The 22,547-nt window shown below is 44.4% G+C and overlaps 1 long non-coding RNA gene and 1 pseudogene across 2 annotated transcripts in view; both read left to right on the top strand.

Moving 5' to 3' along the window:
• Positions 1-22,547, top strand: part of LOC146180620 (uncharacterized) — a 225,455-nt gene that overhangs the window by 182,193 nt on the left and 20,715 nt on the right. For both annotated transcript variants that reach the window (XR_014700100.1, XR_014700098.1), the window contains exon 6: positions 11,768-11,842. This is a non-coding gene — a long non-coding RNA (uncharacterized LOC146180620). The remainder of the gene's footprint in view (positions 1-11,767; positions 11,843-22,547) is intronic.
• Positions 4,075-5,096, top strand: LOC146180622 (uncharacterized; annotated as a pseudogene).

The raw sequence follows: 22,547 nt of genomic DNA on the forward strand, positions 1-22,547 counted from the left end.
TGTGTCTGCTCCACGTCGTCATACACAACACGGCAGAAGGGCGGATGAAAGTCCAACGGACCGGCCAGCTTACTAGTCTAGAAACTCGAGAGTGAACGTTGTCCTCCTTTTGCCGACTAAAATACCCGGAGCCGACCACTGAGTTGCAACAGAGGTGCTACATCATTCCGCTCAAGCTGGCAGCTAATTCATAGTTGCGTCCATCCCGAGAAAACATGCAACCCCCGCTATCGCTGGACGTAGGAGAGCCAGAGTCACAGCACTCCTCCTGGAATACAGCCATGCCCGACAGGCCCTTTATATCGACCCTGCCTAACGTATACTGTTTTGGGCCTAGTGGGTATGGCATCAGTGGCTCAGAATTACGGTCTCCGTTCGGGGAATAAACTCAAGGAAGACGGCTCATCGGAGACCGCAAAAGCGGTAGTGCCCACTTTTATACACCACATGAACACGTGTAGCGAATACCACACCTGTCTGACGAATACATTAGATAGCTTTAGTTTAGCGTTAGCGTAAGTAGCGGTGCTAACGGAAATAGAGAGTTTTAGTTTAGAGGGGTTTACGGGGATTGCGGGATTAGCGGAATAGCGGAACGGAAATGCGCATGCGCTGAACGCTAGCATAGAAATAGCTCTAGCGCGTTCACGCAATTTTGAGAATTTAGCGATCGTCTTTTTCGTATATAGCGCGAAAACCATGGCGGCGTCCATGGATCGGGCAGCCGTCCGCTTCAAACGAACAAATAGTCGTTGCAGTTCCGGTTGGCACGTTTACGAACAACTACTGGTACTGTCATCATTCGATTTGACTAATCTTGGTTCGACGATGATGTGCAGGGTGTAAAGAAGCTTTGTTGTGGAGATTCGGCCTGGAATCTAATGCTCCTAGGCCTAATGGGGTCGCCTGCGACGATGCATCCACTCTGAACGCAGCGAATTGGTTTAAAGCCTCGTTTCGGTGGTTACTATATTTTATTACTAATTTTGGCTATTATATAATTACATTTTATGCGAGAGTATTGAGCTCGTTGTGAAGTTTGCATTGCATCTTTTCTACGTTTAAAGTCTCACTTCAAGGGGGCATGCAGGCGAGGTTCTTGTAGCATACGTCCATCAATCTACAGAGCAGACGAAAACAGACGACAAGCGCCGTAATCAAAATGTCCAGTGCCAGAGTCGGAGCACGGTGCAACGTAAATATGCGTATAAGGTTCACTGCTCATGACGACGTCGCAATGCTGCGAGAAGTACGGAACCTGAATCCGTTTAGGGACTCGTCGCTATGGCCAGAGATTGCGAGCAACGTACAGCAAGCTACAGAGAAAGCGTTCACAGCTCGTGCTATCAAAGACCGCTGCGACTTGTTGACATCTCTCAAAAGGTGTCCAAAACGACCAACAATGTAGCTGATAGTTTGAGTTGTGACGCTGGACATCACTGACGAATGCAAACCGAAGATCGGTTCCAAATCACACCAGCGGTTGGGATACGCAAGCCGCCTTAGTGCAATACAAAGTGCATGTCGGCCAGGGACCTTAACTCCTTGGGCACTAGTGAAAGTGCCTGGCAGAGCAAGGCAGTTGTGAAGGTGCTCAAAATCCTCTTTTTCAAAACGGAACTGCAACCTAAAAAGCGCAGGGTCCACAGGGTTTATATCCAATAAACCATTCTTCGAACGGTAGCGGTATATGGTCGGCTCACTTTTGCGTTGTAGGTAGAGTTCCAAATTGTCCGCTTCAAACAAGTCAGCACGAGTGAGCTCGCGAGCGCGCACTCCTAGATACAGTTCGTCAATCTCTGCCCATGTCAACATCGATAAATATCGCGAATCATTCAAGATGCTTGACGGCATAGTTGTAAGGCACCGACAGAATGGTAGACAGTTCAGAAGAGGCCAAACATCGCGCAGAAAGCGCACGCAATTGTTCGTCTGCTTCCAAAAGTTTCGCTTTGCCCGCTAGTTCAAGATGAGCTTGTCTCGGCTCGCTGCGGCTCAACCTGCGGCTCCGCCTTGTTTCATTTCAGTCAACACTTTGCTACCAGGTAGCGCTGGCAAGCACTTCGAATATATCCTCAGCTGTTGATACCTCCATACAAAATAGATTGTGTGGCGTTTGCTAAACGCTATACTAAAACTCGGCCCGACAGGGAGTCGCTTGTGGCACGGTAATTTTATTTCCGTTAGCACCGCTATTTACGCTAACGCTAAACTAAAACTCTCTAATAAAGTTAGCGTGCCGCAAAAGACTCACCATCAGAGCTAGTTTTAGTATAGCGTTTAACAAACGGTACACAAACATGAGGTATCAGCGATCGAGGATATATTCGATGTGCTTGCCAGCGCCGCCTGGTAAGAAAAATGTTCACTGAAATTAAACAAGGCGTAGGTTGAGCCGCAGGAAACTGAAACAATCTACTTTGAAGTCGCGAGCGAAGCGAAACGTTTAGAAGCAGACGAACGTCTGTGACGCCTGTGGAAGCAGACGAACCTGCAAGGGCACGCCTTCTGCTTTGGAAGCAGGCGTGCGAAACGTTTAGAAGCAGGAGAACATCTGCTTCTACAGGTGCTACAGACGTTCTTCTGCTTCTAAAGGTTCCGCACGTCTGCAAGCACAGACGGCGTGCCCTTCAGCGCTGCGCTACTGAACTGCACATTCTTCAGGTGTTTTTCAACTATGCCGTCGAGCGTCTTGGATGAATCACGATATCTGTCGGTGTTAACATGGGTGGAGTACAAGAACTGTATCTAGGAGCGCGTACTTGAGCGCGTGCTAGAGAGCTCGCTCTCGCTTACTTTTTTGAAGCCAAGTTTGGAAATCTCGCTGCAAAGCAGAAGTGAGCCGACTATATGCCGCTACCGCTCGAAGAATGGTAAGTCGGACACGACTGAACTGAACTGAACTGAAATTTCCTGGCTACTTAAAAATAATTAGCTGGGGTTTATCTTTAGTTAAACCCGGTAGGTTGCGTAGGCAAAACCGACGTAGCTTTCTTCTTCTTCTTCTTCTCTTTTTTCTTATTCTTCTTTTTCTTTTCTCTTCTTTTTCTTCTTTTTCTTTTTCTTCTTTTTCTTCTTCTTCTTCTTCTTCTTCTTCTTCTTCTTCTTCTTCTTCTTCTTCTTCTTCTTCTTCTTCTTCTTCTTCTTCTTCTTCTTCTTCTTCTTCTTCGGTGCGGCGTGGCTACCGTCCGAGTTTACCCCCCGGATTGAAGAGGGGCCCCATCTGCGGTTGCTCTAATTGTCAAACGTGGCTACTGGTCGGGTTTACGCGACGGGCTGAAGCCTGGTGTAGTATTGCTTACGCAATATAATTCGTCTCTGCATTGAACGTGCTTCTTATTCAATTTGTATGGCTGTACAAACTACCACTTTTGCAGGATGCATGGTCGATATCGAGCCAATAAGCCCTGTAAGTTGTTTCACAACCTGTGCTGTGCGATGTCAGTGCACTTTAAAGAACCCCAGGTGGTCGAAATTTCCGGAGTCCTCCACTACGGCGTCTCGGAGTTGCTTTGGGACGTTAAACACCAAAACAAAACCAAACCAAACCAACCTTCAAAGGCAAGAATAACACTTACCCACGGCCTGCAACGACGGTTGCGATGGAGCCTATTTTGTCTATACATCCTAGGAATACAAATATAACATTTAAGCAAACATTAATGCGCATCCTACATATTAAGACAAGTTAATAAATTCGGGGCGAAATGCGGTTTAACAGAACGTCCCTGATAATCCGAAACCACCAAGACTCCCTGCACTCCATGTCAACTGTCTTTATTTAATTAGCAGCAGTGGATTTACTGGAGAATATTCCCTTTTCGAATGCCCTACTGACCTCATATTTCCAAATTTATAAACGTCTTCAAGATATTAGGCTGCCTAAGATAAGTTCTTAGTAAAGTACCAGAAATCTCAGATGCGATTATAACGGTCCCACACTTCCTTGTACACAGGTATAGCTGGGACTGTTGTCATCTTCAGTACCTAAGGATTCCGCTGCACCAAATTCGCAACAGCGCAGCCTTCTGGGATTCGCAAATCGTACCTATGCGGCGACAAACACAGGCTTGAATGGGTAGGCAATTCTCAGTGTTTTCTAGGTCACATGTCTGTAACATATTTTTGCTTGCAAAGCTTGCGTATGTCCTTCAAGTCCTGCATTGTGCGAGGAGGAAGGTACAAATTATACATAGAATATTTGCAACATTTGTGCGGCCCTCTCAATGGGAGCCCATGCGGCGTGACAACTTGTTTCTTCCCTTAGAGTTTCTTGGAGCGGGCCTTGTTCACTTGTTTGTGAATCGACTTGTTTCACGTTTTTTCTCTTTGAAATCGGCTAACCACCCGTTTCTTGTAGCTGTGCTCATTAGGCATCTTAGTCCTCATTTGCCTTACTTATTCCCACCGACTGGGCAGGCTCGTGAGGGGCCTTTATGGGGATTCCTTAAGGAGGTTGCTGACACTTTCAATTTTCTCACAGTGCGTTTCTCTGTAGATTACCTGTATAGCCTCTAGAGAAAGCCGATGACCCAGGTTCTCACTGAGTCTTTGTTCACTACACCGTTTTATCGGCAGCCTTCTCTGGGGTTTTTGGACACCACTGTTCTAAACCGTGTAAGGCAAATGTGCATTCAGGCAGCTGTAAAAACGTTCTTTTTCAAACTACACAAAGGGACGTTGCCTGTCAAGACATTTCTTCATGATAAGGAGATGTTTGTGCCCTGGGCGGTGAATTGCAGTCTCTGTAACGTGCCTGAGACAATTGATCATTGCTTTATTCTGTGCCGTGATGCTATGTTCTTTCGGGACGTACTACAAAGAACTCTTAAAAAGGACATAAAGTTACACTATATACTATTACATTTTTGCCTCCTGACAAAAACTCTGTTGTGCCTTATGATCTATTTGTGTTGATGAGACTGTTCAGTCTATGGAAAAACCGTATGATGGACATGCATGCTGAGCCACCAAGATCGTCCAAATCCGTGTTTTGGGAGCAGTGTGCTTTGGTGAAGAGTGTATATGCTGCACGTGAAGAACCTCCAGACTGGATGCCGTACCTAGATGCATGTGTTTGCCTCTCAGAATTTTGATGTTATTATGACGGTGCAATATGTCGGATTAGGGATATGGCGGGCTCGTATTAAGCAGCCCGGTAACTTTAAACGTAGGCAAGTTTAATTAAGTGGAGTTTTTTCTTCTTTTACGGAAGTTTTTCCCACGCAGTAAATTTAAAAAAAAAAACGCTGCGATGGCTCAGTGCTGAAGACGCTCGGCTGCTGAACCGTGGTGCTCGGGTTCGAATCTCGTCGTAGCGCTCACGTTTTGATTTGATATAAAGAAATCGTGTCCGTGTACTGTGTGACGTCAGTGCACTCTAGACATTTCCAGGCAATCTAAACTGTTCCGGAGCCCTCCACTGCGTATCCTCTTTTTTCCCTCTCATTTAAATCCCACCTACTTACAGCGTTGTGAGATGTCCGCGGAGATTTACGAGAAATATTCAACTGTTCGATTTCTATACCCCAAATTACATTTTTTACGTCCAAACTTAACAAGAAACCAAAATTGTTACTATCTCTCTCGTAAGTGTACAATAAGAGAAACCAACTGGAGCAAGTTACTTGCAAATATGGCATTACCATTTCGATAGCCTCTGGGAGTCACGCTCATTTGGTTGGGCTCTGGAAAAGATAATAAACACGCAGAGGGCGATAAAAATCACTTTCAAGGTCTAGCGTCCATATGATCTTTAGGAAAGGAAGCAGAGGGTCGATTAAGAGATTTCAGTCTATATCGGGTGTTCCAGAAAACATATTCAAAAACTCCTGAAATAATTGGTTTCACAATAGAAACAAAATATTTGCAAGTGCAACCTCTCTGCTCTGGCGGAGACAATACATTGCAAAACTCGTCTATTTTATTTTAAAATAAAAAAGAACTATCATAGTCGGATGGCTAGTCTCAATTAGGAATTTGATGCTGTAAACGACACGACACGACATTGTTTTTTTTTCTTATTTTGTTCTCATTTTTAAAGTTAATTTTCTAGCGTTATGCAGCGTGGTGAAGTCCGGCATTTTTCCTCGCGCGGAGTCAAAACTGAGCGCAAGAGGAGCGTCGGAAGTATGGCGCAAGCGCAAAGCCTGTTCGTGACTTCTCGTAATGAAGGCAGCTCAAAATTCGAAACGTGTGGGCTACTTTGCCTGGCTAGGGACACTCCGCACTCAGCTTAGGCAGCGCCTAGCGTTGTCGTCTGCATTGTGGCTCGGCGTCAAAGTCCTTAAGATAGAGTAACGTTCATTTTGAGAAACTTGATGGGCGCAGCTGCAGTTTCTATTTGAATTCGCCAATTACGATATGGCTGCATGTAGGTCGAGTCTGCATGCCGTCATTTAATTACTAGGTTGCAGTAGATTATATATATATATATATATATATATATAAAAGACAAAGTACCATCCCCAACGCTTTCCTTGGCCTCGCCGACTGTTGGCTTCTTTCCTTCATATATATATATTCGGAGGTCGTGGGTTCGGTTCCCACCAACGGCACGTTGTTTTCTCTTCTACTTTGTGTCAAATTATCTTTCCCCTAAACCGATTACATTACTAATTTCTGTGATTATCCAAGTAAACATTAAAAAAAAAAAGACAAAGTACCATCCCGAACGCTTTCCTTGGCCTCGCCGACTGTTGGCTTCTTTCCTTCACGTATTATAACGAGCACCCTCATTTCCCCTTGATTTATCTGCTTGTAGATTACGGGGGTCTCGGTTCTGGCAGTCTTGAAGCCATAGGTAGCGTAAGAGGGTTCTAGCACAGCTTTCGCCCTCACTCTTGATCACGTTCTACGTGACGCTGGCGGTAACAAAGGACGTCCCACGTCTGCCGCTATGGCTGAGGGTGGCGCATGTGAACACTTTTAAGGTTCGTATACAGACAACATAAATAACCAAGAAAGTAGCAGGGGGGACCGCGGCCGATGTAGCTCAGTTGGAACAGCACCGGACGCGTTATTCGGAGGTCGTGGATTCGGTTCCCACCATCGGCACGTTGTTTTTTCTTCTACTTTCTGTCTAATTATCTTTCCCCTAAACTGATTACATTACTAATTTCTGTGATTATCCAAGTAAACATTAAAAAAAAAGACAAAGTACCATTCCCAACGCTTTCCTTGGCCTCGCCTTGATAAATGAAGGTGCTCGTTTTATTACATGAAGGAAAGAAGCAGCGTTGGCGCAGCCTGCTGATTGGGCCGCGCCATGCGGTCTCACGATGACGAAGGAATATGCGACTTCAATAAATCGCGGATAGGAGTGCTTTCCCACAAGAATGAAGTGACCCTGAACAGCGAACGGCAAATATATTTAGAATGCCCCGCAAACGGCAATGCGTTAGTTGGAAATAGGATGTCCGAACCAGGATCCAATCATATCGGGTTTCATTCACGTCTCACCGTCCTTCAATTCCTCCTACAACTCGTCCTGTGCCATGGGTAATATCCTTTGTAGTCTAGTATCTGGAATACACTTGTGTCGAATTGCATTCCAGAATTTCTATTCTCTTCACCCTAAACTGGAAGCTACGCACGTAAAGCAAAACTAGCTCTTATAGCGCTCCTCCTGCCATGGCGCTCATTTTACCCGCTGCTGTATTCATAATTAATGCGGAAGAATTCCTGTATGACGTCCTGAAGCATCCAGGCTTGCGCGGCAACGATGCACTTACGTAAGTGTATGCGGTTTGGGAAACGTAACAAGATCACATGTCGTGCCCGAATTGCCAGCAGCTGCACCACTATCAGCATTTCCAGCATATGCCGGTCTACATACGTCACATATTTTGCAAAGAAAAATAAACGCACCAATAAAATCTTCGCTGCCGGTCTGTTTCGATACCACGCTGAGGCAAAAAGACAAACTTCGCCGCTTACTTGTTTAGCCGTTATCTGGTTAGTAGTTTTGCTCACGCGTTAGGCTGTGAGTACTTGAAACTGTCAATTCAGGCTTTGTTTCGAACGTCGCCTTCAGCGTCTTTACCTACTCAGGCAAAGATGGACGAAGCCTGGAGTACATGGTATTGCATCTTCCGGCCTCCAGGAAGCGCGTGCAGATGCCGACGTTTTGCGTTAGAAAAGCAATAGCCCTTTGATCCTGCATGAGACAACCTGCCGGGACGCTAATTCATGCTGGTTCCGATTTCCTAACGAAGACTTCCGCCATCCTCACCGAAGAGAAATGTAGCGGTCAAGACGACGCGGACAGTTTCAGTCAACAAAATGTTAGGTCGTCGGTCAGTAAGACCAAACGAAAGCAGACCAAACCTACGGAATTCCCATAATTGATGCCGCATCAAAATTTTAGCTAGGATTCTAGTAACAATAGTTGCATTCTGAAGTTTATGTAGAAACCTTTATACACCCTAAATAAGCATAAAACAATCCAAAGTCACAGGTCCTTCTCTTTCAGTTAATATATTTGAGTTCATCAATGATGATACCCCCTTATCAGAAACTGCTTGCATAGAGAGATGCTAGGTTTGAATATTTGGGAACTGCGACGTTAGATAATTCCTCGCATTCTTATTTTTATGATTACGCAAGTTTTATTATCTCTGCAGTTAACCTAAATTGAAGTGATCTATACATACTTAAAGAAACAGTTCATGCTTACTCGGCGATAACAAGCAATGCGCAGAGGAAACACAGGCACAGAAGTGTTGATTTCATCTCATGAGCTCCCAATATTCACCGGCAGCCAACAGGACCTTTTGGGGCTGCGCCTAATGCTTTGACTTTTATACTGAAGAGGACGCTTATAATTCTATTGCATGTCAAGTGCTCTGCTTCTTGCTATACCATGCAATTATTATTCATGGCGCAAACCCAGTTCCAAAGAATACCATGAAAAGCAAGGAATAAATTATTCTGAAATAATGATTCGCACCATGGATGTGGCAAGCGGATGGTAGTGAGAGGTCACGCGTTGCGTTTAAAGGAAGGGCGTCATGGCCCCATATTCCCAAAAATCTATCATCTGCTTTGTTGGCCTCGTAGTTGTAAGCGACAGATCATTGGCATGGTTGTGGCAGAGTGACGTAGCCGAGTACTTGCTTGTCAGTGTGTGATGTCATGAGACCGTATGAGATCGTGGATTTGACATGAGCTGTAACTCAAGCATAACTTTCTATACAGGAATTTTATAGCGGAAACCAGCCCTCCATAGTCCTTGGATTGTGAGCTGAACACACAAAGGTCATGCAAGGACTTTCGTTCTGCTTCTTCAAAACGGCTCTTCATACCTGTCTCGTGCGGTCTTTGATACGAAGTGCTATCACATGACCCTATAGTAACAGGGATGTATTGTTAGAGGCAGGAACTTAAAGGCCACCGTTTAAGCTCGATACAAAGTGTACCTAAGCCTACAAACATCCTCAAGCCGAAACAGCTAATGAGAGCTCTTATCGCTTTCGCGTCATTACCGTAGCAGCGTTCATTAAATTTCCTATCAAATTTTCTTGTGGCTTTTTTTCTTATACATTTCACCTTCTTTCACATTTTTAGCCCGGCTAATCTTGTGGATTAGCAGGGCTAACATGGTGGAATTCCGAAGTTGAAAGAGCTAAAGGAAATTGTTCCACACACGCGTAATAAGCTATTTTGCTTTCTTTCAATATTTTATTTTGTCATGTTTTGCGGTCTCCTATGACCAAATATTATAGCTTCCTCTCCGTCAGCGGAGTTCTACGTTTTATTGAACACTATTTCAGGGCGAAAAATGTCAATTGATCATTCTTCCTTCAATATAGATGGAAAACTAAATGACTAGCATTCTTTCCGTGGAAACTTAAGCATTAATAGAAGCCTTAGTTGAAGGCATCGATCACTGTGACACTTTGTGCTAATTGACACAAAATGACATCACACTGGGGCAAGGATCTCCGCTTGTATCTAGGGAAGACCATCACGGCCTACTAGAACGCCCCAAGTATATTGCACTCTACAATAGTGGATAAAAAACAGAATAATGGCTCTAACCGACGGTCGACTTTCTGCAAGCAAGGTTCTAGACATCCGATGAGACCGTAGGCAGTTTTCTCGAAGTCTTCTTGCGGCTTAATGCTATGCCGAAACTGTGCCACCGAAGAAGGACAAACATACGCTCATTACAGGAGGTGCTTCAAAAGTGGCATTTTTGATCGTCTGATTCTGAATTAGGCGACCATTGTATCAGCCTTCTTACCTAGCCAGCTGACCGTTATCGACACCATGCTAGAGTTTCTGGCGTTTCTAGAGCATATCTGCTGCCCGCATTCCCACCGAGAATGACGAAGTTATCCGAGATTAATTCAGAAAGGATCTACTATACGTGGCACAAATGAGCCAGATACAGCAGCGGTTCATTTGGTGGCTCACTTATTAGCAAATCATATCTCTCTGATTGCATATAAAATATTTCTATCAGGACCTCCAAATTGAAATATCATCAGCCGTTGCAAGATCTTGAAGGGGAGTCATGAAATGCTGCATTGTAAAACATAAGTTCAATCATTTCTTTAGCATTATTAGGTCACGCTCGAAGTGCAGCGCCGGGTTATGGTTTCACAAGCCACCGCTTTTGTGAAATACAAGGTCGATTTGGAGTTTAAGCAATGCGCTTATAAAGTTTTCCTTTACAAAACATCGAACGATGCTTACCCAAGGTCTACAATGACGGTCCTTATGGCGCTTATTCGTGTGATTGATCCTGGGCATAAAAAGGGATTATTTCAAGAAGCGTTATGCCATTTCTCACATAATGCTATATGGTGTTAAATTCGACGCCCAATGTCGCTCTACAACACGCTGCCTAATAAACATAAACCGCCACAACACACTTCCCTATAAGTTAACGTTTTGGTTAATATAATAGTCCTATGTTAACAGAAAAACATTTTCGTGCTTTCTTATGTTCCACTGACTTGCTTAAAAATACTATATACTGCCTAATATTCGTGCTTACCTACCTAACATGAAAACCACAGCAGATTGACAACAAAAGGACACCACATTGTACTCGCGTACATCTAACAATTCCTCCCCACTGTCAATAGAATGGTCAGAAAACTGCCAGTACAGCTTCGTGCGGCAAAGTGTAATTAAACAAGAAAAGAAAAAGATTGGTTTTTCTGCCATTCTCGCACAAATATACCCTACTTGAGCAAACAGCACACAACTATGTCATTACCATCTTCCTAGTCTCTCTCGGTTATAATGTGAAGGTTGGGCTCTGAAAAAAGAGAACGGACACATTAAGGTTGATATGCAAAATGATGTCTCCATCGACAGAATTTAAATCTCATTCAACACTGCGAGCAGAGCGTATTTTACGGGTTTTCTCGCACACTGTACGGAAATTTTCTTAAACTGCATTAGCGTTCTGCCGCTGTCAGCAGAAAGCATGAAGATGTAGAGATGAGAAAAGATACTAATCGATAAATTAAAACAGAAACATACACAATAAATATCAAATCAATTTCGTTATAGTACTGAAAGGAAATCTAAATACAAGATTCGTTATGTTTGCATTTATTCTTCCATATTTGGAGTTTTCCATGTGTTGGCACCCACTTCACAACAGTGTCCTCCTGTAAGAAACTATAAATTACGAAAATATCATGTACTTTACTGCCTAAGAAAAGGAGTATACAGCGAAATGTACGACCGGTTAAAGAAAACATATTAATTTGACCGACGTTTCCCCTCGACGACGAATGTTTTTCAGGTGTGCTTTATTTTCGCTGCTGCTTCCGGAAGCTTCTTCTTTTAAACGGCTTGTACGAGCGAGAAGAAAAACAGAGTGAGTATAATTAAAAAAAAATCGGAATTGAAAAATAAGGGCACGTGAATACGATATCAGAGTGGCAGCAGTACAAAAAATGGAGACTGCGCAGAACATGCCTGTAGTGGGCAAATGCGATATTCTCCTTTTCTCTTAGATATTGCGCACTTGCAATTTGACAGGTGTGCCGCGCTAATGTGAGCACGTTTCTCTTCCCGGTCGGCAGAGCACGGCGCAAAGAATATTGACCTAACCAAATGAGGTGGGAAAGAAGCCCCAAAGAGTGTTATATGTAAGACACCTGAGTAGCTAGAAAGAAGAGATGAAGTGATGGTAAAACGGAAAAAAAAAGAAAATGGAGATGTCATCTTCGCGAGACCAGAAGATGGCTTAATCAATAGGGAGTAGAGATGATTGCCGAGTTTTGTATTAAAATAGGGTATCACCTAAGACGACGCAGTTAGTATTTGCTTCGGCTACTTGCGCTTTAGAGTTGTAATTTTCGTGGGGTATGACCTCGGAATAGAATGCACGATGCTGTGGCTGCGTTTATGCACTTTTACACTGCGTTAAATTTTACCTTTTGCACTGCACTGAGCATAATGTAGAAATCTCTTTATTCGGGCTTATGAATAAAGCCACTGTATGATATTATTACCTTAGGTTTATCAAACTCATGGCCTTTCTCGCGTGTCATGAAACAGTGAGGTTGCGCAGAGATCGAACATTTGAGTTTTGGATACCAAATTGGAGTCGGAAAGAATCATCTTTAGTAAAATCTCCCTTGCGGCTAACTGCTGCATGATATTGCTAGTTAACTGAGCATCGCAAACACTATATTTTCCACGGAGAAGATAGAGCACTTGGACAGGCGCATTACTAACGACTGCTTTATTCTTTTTTGACAAGAAAGCATACATATATTTCTCTGATACCTTGTGCAAAAGACCACAAATATGCGTATCATCCGACCAAAGTTAATCAAGCACGTCGCGAATACAGCAACTGTTATTGTGACACGTGAAGTGATATGAATTGTCACAATTCAGACTTCTGCTTTTTTGTCTTAATATGATAGGCTTGAGGTGCCAACTGCGTGCGTCCATATTTGTTTCTGCCAAGAATCCCTCCTAGCTGATTCTATTCTGTCAAGAATTAATAGTAATAGCTGATAATAGAGAAGGAGCAGTAGTTTGATTTAGCATTTATTGCTCGCCAATAGTATTTTCGTGAAAATCCACCTATCGTGAGCATTTGCGTTTGAATCTAATGTTCTTTGAGCATCTTATTTAGATTTTCTATGCCGTGTTTGGCGACTGTGAAATTAAGATACTGTTGCCTGTCTGTGGGATTACAATAAAGCTAGTGACTAATGTAATCCTGCAACTCATACAAAAACATCGAAGAAATTATTTTTCGTAATTGATTGAGCGTGGTTGAGAGAAATCGTTTAATGTAACTTGTTGATTGAAGTGATAAACTGAATGAATTCTGACTCAGTTGCTATACTAACTATGTCTATGCTATCAATACGAGTTATGTATGTAGCTGGTTTGGCTGGATATATGAATTGAAGGCCTGATTTAATTGTATTTACGAATATTCTGGCGTAATTTGGTGTGATTTGGGTGCGCACAGCTGTACCGCTCCTTCCACGATAATATCAGTTGTTGAATTCAAAACTATTAAGGTTAAGGACAAAATTTGCAGTGCCGCGTTGGCACTTGGTCTAGGACAGTCTAGGATATAATATTTCTATAATTCAACCGTGGCTTCGATTCCGTTGTGATGTGGCACGTTGGTGTAATGCGACTCCAAGTCCACGTTATGTTAACTGCGAAAACTCCATGAGGTAGGGCGACATTGGATCACTTTTAGGAAACGTTCAATGTTGTGCATGCGAGATGAATGATTATGCAGTATATGTTTGTTGAGATAATCAATGTAATATGAGTTCGTTCAGTGTGCTAATACCAGATAAAAAGGTCCCAATACATGATTATCGATTTTTATTTTTGGCAGCATGTCGGAGCGTCAGGTAGAGGAATTCTTTCGGGTCACAGTGTCTTACTAACTCGCGGTGTACATTCCCCTCCATCGGTTAGTTAATTGACAGTTTTTATTATGATGTTCTTTCTTTAAGTGGTAGGGTCTGATCAGAAGTTGTTATAGAATTTCTGGTTGTTGAGTTGGAGGCCACTTTCCCGAATATAAGTATATTTGTTTAAAATAATTATACCTTCAACTTTGTTGGCGTGGTCGATGACAATTTCAGTTGGTTTGTTAAGTGAGGCTGAGCCTATGATGCTCTTTTTCATCAAGTTAGCCGGTCCGGGTCGCAATGTTTCGAAGGCCTAGAGGATGTAATTTTGTCCTCTATGTTTATTTCTAACAGTTTTAGATGTCCACTGGACTTGATAATGAAGTTAGCTATATTTGGCTGTGCTTGTCGAAAGAGTATTCGCTTAGCCTAAGTGTTCAGAGTAGTTTGTCTAGATCCCCGGGTAATTGGATTTCATTTTACCTAGGCTTCATTGGGAAAACTTTGAGGTACATAAAAAAAAAAAAAACATTTTTCATCGCGGGCGAGCTGTTTCGCGCTTTGGCGGCTTAGTCTAATGTGAGTACACATTTGTTTATTGTTGCGTTACTTTGTCGGGTGGGGTATCTGGCATGCTGGTTGTATTGCTATTGTCAGGGGAGAAAGTTGTGGTTCTTTTTGTCAAAACTGCTTCAGTTTTGTTCAAACGGGAGATCTCAAGCTCATTTGCCTCGGATGTCGAGAGCATCATTTTGTGACGTTTCCGCCTCTCCTCAAGAGCAAGTGATGCAAACGTCTGTTCGATGTGCTCGATTATTATTTTCCAATAGTTTACAGTTGTAGCCAATTGTTCTTTGCTCCATGCTACTCGGCTGGATTTTTAAATTTGGTAATCAATGGTATTATGGCTATAAAAGTCCTTTCGTATCATTTCTCATTTGAGATATGTTTCTAGACATTTTTCGTAAAGCTCGTGCCCGATCCCTTTACCGATTTTTTTTCTGCATTAAAATAAAATCGAGAGCATGAGGCATGAGTACAAGAAGAATTGATGGGTGCGTGAGCTCCTTCTCCCTTTTTACATTGTTTCTACTTCAGCTGCAGATCTCAGCCACATAGCCGTCCCAGGTCATATCTTTGTTTTAGCTCGGTGACCGCGTTCCCGATGTTCTCTAATATCCAATAATCTTTCGAAGTTAACGGGCGCATTACAAATAGCGAATAGCACCACAAAAACTGTTCTGCCTGATGGAGAAATCTCACTGCGAGTTAAGTGATGGAGCTGGAGTGCACCCCATCCGTGACCTGCGGTTTGCCGGTATAGCAACCAGTTATGTACCGCCTGCGTGCAGAAGCGGTGCTTGCGTCAGTGTCGGTGGTTTGTGGGACGTGAAAAGTTATCCTGCATTGCAATCTGATCTATAGGGCTTCTTGTAACAGTGATAGATTTATTCAGCCGCTTCCGCGGAACACTTACTGCACAAAAAAGAAGCATAAAAGATTCCGAGGTCATAGGTTCTTCAGCTGGAGATACTAGAGGTGAGTCCATAAATGATGATATCCATTGTCTGGACATTTTTGCATACAAGGTAATATCTCAGAAATATAGGGCCACAAAGCCATTTATAAAAATATTTCTGGCATTCACGTTTCATGATTACTCTCATTCCCTTATGTCCGCTGGTGACCAAAAACACAAATACGCTATACACAGTTAAGCTCCACCGCGATAGTGCAGTGGTAAGGCGCCCGACTACTGTGCTGTGGTACCCGGGCCCTATCCCGACTGCGGCGGCTGCGTTTCGATGGAGGCGAAACGAAGAGGCGTCCGTGTGCTGTGCGGAGGAGGAGGAGGAAAAAACTATTTCGCGAGCGAGTTTGGACCCTTCAAGGGCCCAGGGCCACCGCACGGCCCTCAGATTACGCGCATGTGCCAAGGTCACGTAGGGCCATGGCACTGGCACCCCAGTCCACACAGCGAAGTTGGATGTCCAGGTCCTGCAACGTAAGGAGGGCCTCCCATTCCTCCCATGATCCGATGGTGGGCTGTCCCTGCGGGGGAGGATCGGCAGGGCAGCCGAAAATAATGTGGTCCAAGGTGGCGTGAAACTCTCCACAGAGAGTGCACTCAGGGGAAACGGGGCGTTGAGGGGTGAGAAGCGTTCGGGTTTGAAGACGCCTCCAGAGGATTTGTTGGGAGTGAGACAGCTGGGAGTGGGGAGGGGGGCAGAGTCGACGGGCAAGGCGCGCTTGCTGTGTGAGCTCAGAAAATGTATGTGCCCGCTCCCTCGAGAAATCCTTGCATGGGTCGCCATTTGCCCTGTTAATAAGTCCTCGGGCTATGTTATCGGCGGCCTCATGTCCGGGATTGCCAGAGTGAGCCGCCACCCATATAAGCTCAATACGCCTGTCAGAATTCAGGGTGCAGATTCTCAATATTTGCCACGCGGGAGGATGGACGCCTCCGCGGGCGAAGTTAACTATGGCTGTTTTGGAGTCGCTATGTAAGCCGCATCTGCTTGGGCGATTGCTAAGGCTATAGCCACTTCCTCTGCTTCTTCCGAGTTACAGGGAGGGTCTATGAAGTGAGTGAGGGGGGGGGGGGCTGCTGGATTGTAGGCCACGGCTACCGAACGGTCCGAACCACATGCGGCGTCCACCCAGCGGATATCCTCTGCAGTCCCATAGTATTTATGGAGAGCTTTGGCTCGCGCGACACGGCGGGATTGATGGTGTTCTGGGCGGACGTTCTTAGGAAGAAGGAAGAGGTTTGAGGATAAGCGCTGAATGCACGGCCTGAGGGAGAGGGTTTAACTCTTCAGCATGTGCGGGTATGCGAATGCCGAGAGTGTCCAGTATATGTCGTCCTGTTTGCGTGCCAGCCAACCGAAGGTACTGTGTGTACCGATGTGCCTCTATAAGTTCTTGTATATTGTTGTGCATTCCTAGTTTTAAGAGCCTGTCCGTGCTAGTGGTCTTCGGTAGGTTGAGCGCTGCTTTGGTAGCCATGCGGAATAAGGAGTTGATTTTATCTTTGTCTGCAGAGGAGAGGTTCAGGTAAGGAGAGCTGTAAAGAATGCGACTGAGCACAAAGGCATGTAGTACCTTTAAATTGTCAGCTTTATCTAGGCCGGCTCGTGAGTGTGAAACCCTTCTCAAAAGATGGATGACGGAGTAAGTAGACTGTTTTAGTGCCTTCAGGGTAAGGTCGTTTTTCCCCGTGTCCTGTAAGTTAAGACCAAGAATGCGGAGGTTGGGGGTTTGTGCTATAGGAGTATCATGCAGATAAATTGTTATGGGGGCGGTAGGAACACAACGCGGCCGGAGTAGAAAGAGTGCTGACTTTGCCCGGGAGCATTCAAGGCCAATTTTTTCCGTGTGGGTAGATATAGCTGTGGCCGCTTCTTGAAGTGTAGATTCTATGTCTCCATCCGAGCCGTATGCGGTCCAAACCGTGATATCATCCGCGTAAATGGTGTGTCCCAAGTGTGGGATACTGCTTAAAGCCTTTTCCAGCGGGATCATGGTAATATTAAAAAGGAATTGCGACAACACTGCACCTTGCGGGGTGCCAATGTTACCAAGTGTGAAAGAGGGGGTTTGTATATCATCTATATGCAGGGAGGCGGTGCGCCCGTTCAGGAAGGCCCTGATATAGTTATAGGCCTTAGGCCCTAGCTGCAGCTCTTGAATGCCTTGCAGGATAGCACTGTGCGTGACCTTATCAAATGCTTTAATGAGGTCTACTGCCAGTATTGCTCTGGTGTGGTGTGGCATATCATTGAGGATAGCATTTGAAATCTGTAATAGGGCGTCCTGCGCCGATAAATGAGCTCGAAAACCTAGCATGCTATGGGGATACAGTCCATGGGATTCCATGTGTTGCGGGTGAGGATGACATGCTCAAAGAGTTTCCCCAGACATGATGTCAGGGAGATGGGACGGAGATTTTGGCATTTATGGGCTTGTTCGGTTTAGGAATGAATATTATTTTACCGTGCTTCCATTCATCCAGTAGCTGCCCCGCTTCCCAGCACTCGTTAAAGTATTCAGTGAGCAGGGAAATAGAACAGTCATCTAGGTTTCTGAGCATGATATTGGTTATTTTGTCCTCTCCAGGGGTTGAGTTGCGTAGCTTAAGGAGGGCTGATCTAACTTCGATCTCCATAATGGCGGCATCTAGGGAGGGTTGGTTGATCAGGGCCTATGTAGTCTGGATAGGATATTGCTTGGCCCACAGTAGTATAAGTTGATTGCAGTTGGGCTAAGAGCGATTGCTGACTACATCGATGTTTATGGATAAGTCTTTTGAGGGTAAGCCGAGTTTCCTTTTTAGTTTGTGTGGGGTCTATCATGTGTCGAAGAAGATGCCAGGCCCTGGAGGAGGAGAGATTACCTCGTAACCCATCGCATATTTGGTGCCAGTTAGGTTTACTGAGGGCGGCGCTGTGTTCTTCTACTTGCTTTTGAATTTGCGCCAGTTTAAGTTTAAGCTTTCTATTATGCTTATGTTTTTTCCAGCGCACAAGGATGCTCTTCTGTGCTTCGAGAAGGTGCATTAACCTACTATCTGCAATGGGAGTCTCGGGGGTGGTGTCTAAAGTTTGCGTGAAAGCCTGGACATCCTCCTTGAGCTGTGTCATTAATGTGTGAAGGTTAAAGGGGGTCTTTAATGTTCTGGCCTCTCTGTGCTTACGCAGATTATCCCAGTTAGCTTGCCGGACACGGTAGATTTTAGCTTTTTTGGCAAAGTCAAGCTCTATAGTTATTATATAATGGTCACTGCCCAGGGTCTCATTCGAGTTGCTCCGTACCAGTGTTGGAAGGTTTCGGCCGAATGTAAGGTCTGGGCTAGTATCGGTGGTTACACTATTGCCGATTCTTGTAGGTGTGCTGAGATCATTATATATAGAGAGGCCCTGCATCTGAAGGGTGTTGTGTAATTCAGCTCCTCTCTTGTTGGTGCGCATGTAGCCCCAGTCTACATGTGCGCAGTTAAAGTCGCCTATAATAATGAGGGGGTCCTTTTTTGCCACTGTGGATGCAGCTTTAATGAGAGCAATTAATTCGGCGACCGGCTGTCTCGGAAGGAGGTAACAGTTAAGGATGAATAGGGGATAGGATTTCTGAGCAAACGGGAATAATTCTAAATATGTGTGAGCCACCGGTGAGTGTAGTTCGTGACAAGTGTATGGAATTAAGTGTTGAACATACGTGGTAACCCTAGGGTTGGGAGTGATGTCAGAGGGTACCAGAGCGTATCCTGGTAGTGATACATTTGTTCCAGCATCCTGGAACGCTAATATAGCGGGGTGTGTGGAGGAAGCAGAGAGTAGTTGCTGCAGGGGGTCTCGTTTGCGGCGAAACCCCCTGCAGTTCCATTGCAGAATGCGTAGTCGGGGGTTACTGCCTCCTGTCGACAGGGCCATGCTGGAGGGTAGGAGGGCTAAGGATGGAAGTTGGTGTGGGGTTTTCAGCTGGAGTGTGCGAAAACATTCCAGCAATCATTTTTGGAATCTGTTGCATAATGGCTGTGGTTACTTGTCTGATAATTGTTTCTGTAAGCCTAGCCATGGCGGTTTCAATGTACGTTTGAGTCTGAGCCAGAATCTTGGCTTCTAGGTTTTGGGCAAAGTTTTTGCATTTGGAGTCAATGTCTAGAACGTCTTCTGGTCGCCGTTTTTTTGGGGGGAGGGGGTGTGAACGATTGGGGTGTTGGCGATTGAGGGGGTTGATTGTATGTGGAAGGAATAGAGCTAACGGCTGCCTTTAAATATGTCAGTGCGCGTTAAAGATCCCCAGGTGGTCGAAAGTACTCTGCCGCCCTCTACTACGGCTCCTCTTTCTCTTTAACTTTCACTCTCACCTTCCTCCCTTCCCTTACGGTGCGATTCAGGTGTCCACAGAAAAAAAAGTATGACAGATACTGCGCCTTTCCTTTCCTGTGAACCAATTATTATTTTTATACGTATTTAAATAAACACTTCGTACTTACTCAGAGATAACAGCCCACACACAAAGGAAACACAGTGACAGAATTGCCACTTCATTTCTTGAGCTCCCTATTCATCCGACAGCGAAGATATCTCTTGGCTTTTGTTAGCGCTTTGGCATTACTACTAAATCCGAGAATTCTCAGGAACCTATGACATATATGTTTTATTCCTCACCTAATGAAATAATTGCTCTTGATGACGTAAATGTATTTGGAAAGGACATCGTTGTATAAAGAGGGGAAAATACAGTCTGCAATGCTATTATTGCATCCTCGATGCGACGAGCAGATGTAAATTCAAGGCCACTATCTTATTTTTAAAATTTATGCTGCCGATAAGAACAATACTTTCGCGTATCTATTGTAGGCTACATAACACACTAATTGCAAATGAGAGCTCATAAAAAAAATTAGAAATGAGCCTCCTGGTGCTCCTCACAGCAATGCGTTTTAAAGGTAAAATAGCAGCCTTAATAACGCGATCCTCCGCAAAACCTGACGTCTGCAAAGTGGGCTTCTACGTTATGAGCGAAATATCATTGGTGTGGCTCTGGCAGTTGGTAGCTGGCAGATGACGTGGTCATTAGCTAACAAGTCTTCTTTTTCTGTGACGTCACATGATCATATCAAAATGGCTAATTTGGCAGGAGCTGCAACTAAAGCTCTTTATTCCTTAAGGAGGTAAAGACCGGAATTTGATCTTCCAGAAGCGGATGATTGCGAGACAAATACGCTGCTCCCAGGCGATGCAAGGATTTTTCTAATGCTTCTGTGTGAAACGGTGCTTCATATCTATCGGGGGTGGCCTTCAATATGATGTAATATTGCTTGATGGTATGGTGATGAGCATTTCTTGCAGAATAGAATCATGAAATAAAAGGTTCCGATTAGGTGGGCAGTAAAGTGCATCTACGCTAACGATGATAATGGAGAACCACTTATCAGGAGCCACTAATATGTTTTAGAATCATCCGTACCTTTAAAGGCGATATTACGTGACTCTTCAGATTATCTGGCACTTTTTTTGTCACATATCTTAGCTCCTTTCGCATGGGGTCGTTCATGAATAAGGACCGTATCTATCGCGAATATTCTAAAACTGGATATTAGAAGGCATGGTATCCATTATTATATGGGCAAATTTCAACTCACCCAATATTTGCAAACAAATTTATGATTTGAATTGATTATCAATTCCCTTATAGAGGTATAGCACAGGCTTTGTGTTTTCACTCGGTTAGAAGAAAGGAGCCTTTCCCTCCAATCTTTGTTCAGAACGCCTGAAGTCTATGCATATCCTACGCTACGCGATTCAGTGGTCAGACATACAGGACACTGGATTTCAGTAAGGTTGTAAAGCCTTTGTGTCATTTGTGCCCCGTAAGAGCACCATCACCGGCATCCTTCTAGTTCATGCCAGAACACAGCAGCATCAGCTACAACCATGTAGCGTTTCGCCAAATGAGATTCCCTAATTTAGAGCATTGCGCTAATAAGAGCCAGCGGTGCAATAACGTTTCGCAAGCATGTGGGGATCACATCGGTGGAAATCATAGATAAGCATATTTTTCATTACAAATAATCTACCAAAGGTACTTAAATAATATTGAACCTCTGTCTTGACTGTGTGTCTCTGCCCCTGTTGCCGATTCCCATAAATCCCTGTCTTCGTGACAATATAATATGATTACATAAATACAGTGAATATGTTCGAAGAGCACTCGTAGTACGCTGTATATTCTCACGAAGAAATTGCACTGGTTTTTAGGGCAGTCCTACTACTAATTCCAAGCACAGGACTAAGTTTAAAGCCCGAGATTGCCCTTGAGCTTAGATTCCACCCCTTGCCATCTATTACGATCAATACACTCCTAATAGTCCTATCTCCGCTCTCTAAAGATACCTAAAATTTATTTTCCGGAAACGCACCCTAATGGCTTGCAGTGACCGTCTTTACTACTCGGTGCTTTCTCAGGAGGCCTAAAAGAAATATTTTGAGACGCATCGAAACATTTCGCCACCCTGATCAATATAAAAGTTCATAATAGCATCTTTCAAAATTCTGCCGTTTTCTTACCAACGGTACTGAAGTCCGTTAGAGCTGAACTTGTGCCAGGTCGTCTTTTTAATAGCAAGTTGCAATCAAACTTTGGAGCATGGATTTCCGCACACAACTATGTTGCGTTTTCATTAAAGGAAATTGTGAATGGGAACACGCAAAATCTCTTCAATGTTTTCACCCTTCAGGGGTACTCGTAAAATTCAGAGGCTCCTGGGATTGCAGCATGGAGAAGATGTCGACTTACTTGCAATGCAACAAGCGTGGATAAGTTTATGCGACTTTAGCACCTCAAGGAAACTACACGCCCACGCGTCAACCTACTCCTCAAAAATGAACACTGCTTTCAACATGAGGTTTTACCTGGCTGAAGTGTAGCAGCGATTTTCAGCCCAGCGTATATTCTTACGGTGCAGTATGTCACCTAAGAACAAGCCGCCGTCCAACCACTCTCTTCTTTCTCAACCCTCACCCACGCGCTCGCGCTGCGCGCTAGCTCCACGCTGCCTTCTCTTCCGTGCCGTTAAATCTTTCCACAGGAAGGGGGGGGGGGGGGGGGGAGTTCAGGGTCCTGTCAAAGGCCAACTGATCCAACTCTGTGATGCACGACTGTGCGAACACCTGTAGC

This window comes from Amblyomma maculatum, chromosome 8 (genome assembly GCF_055883805.1).
Source record: "Amblyomma maculatum isolate TAMU_Amacu chromosome 8, ASM5588380v1, whole genome shotgun sequence".
Lineage (NCBI taxonomy): Eukaryota > Metazoa > Arthropoda > Arachnida > Ixodida > Ixodidae > Amblyomma > Amblyomma maculatum.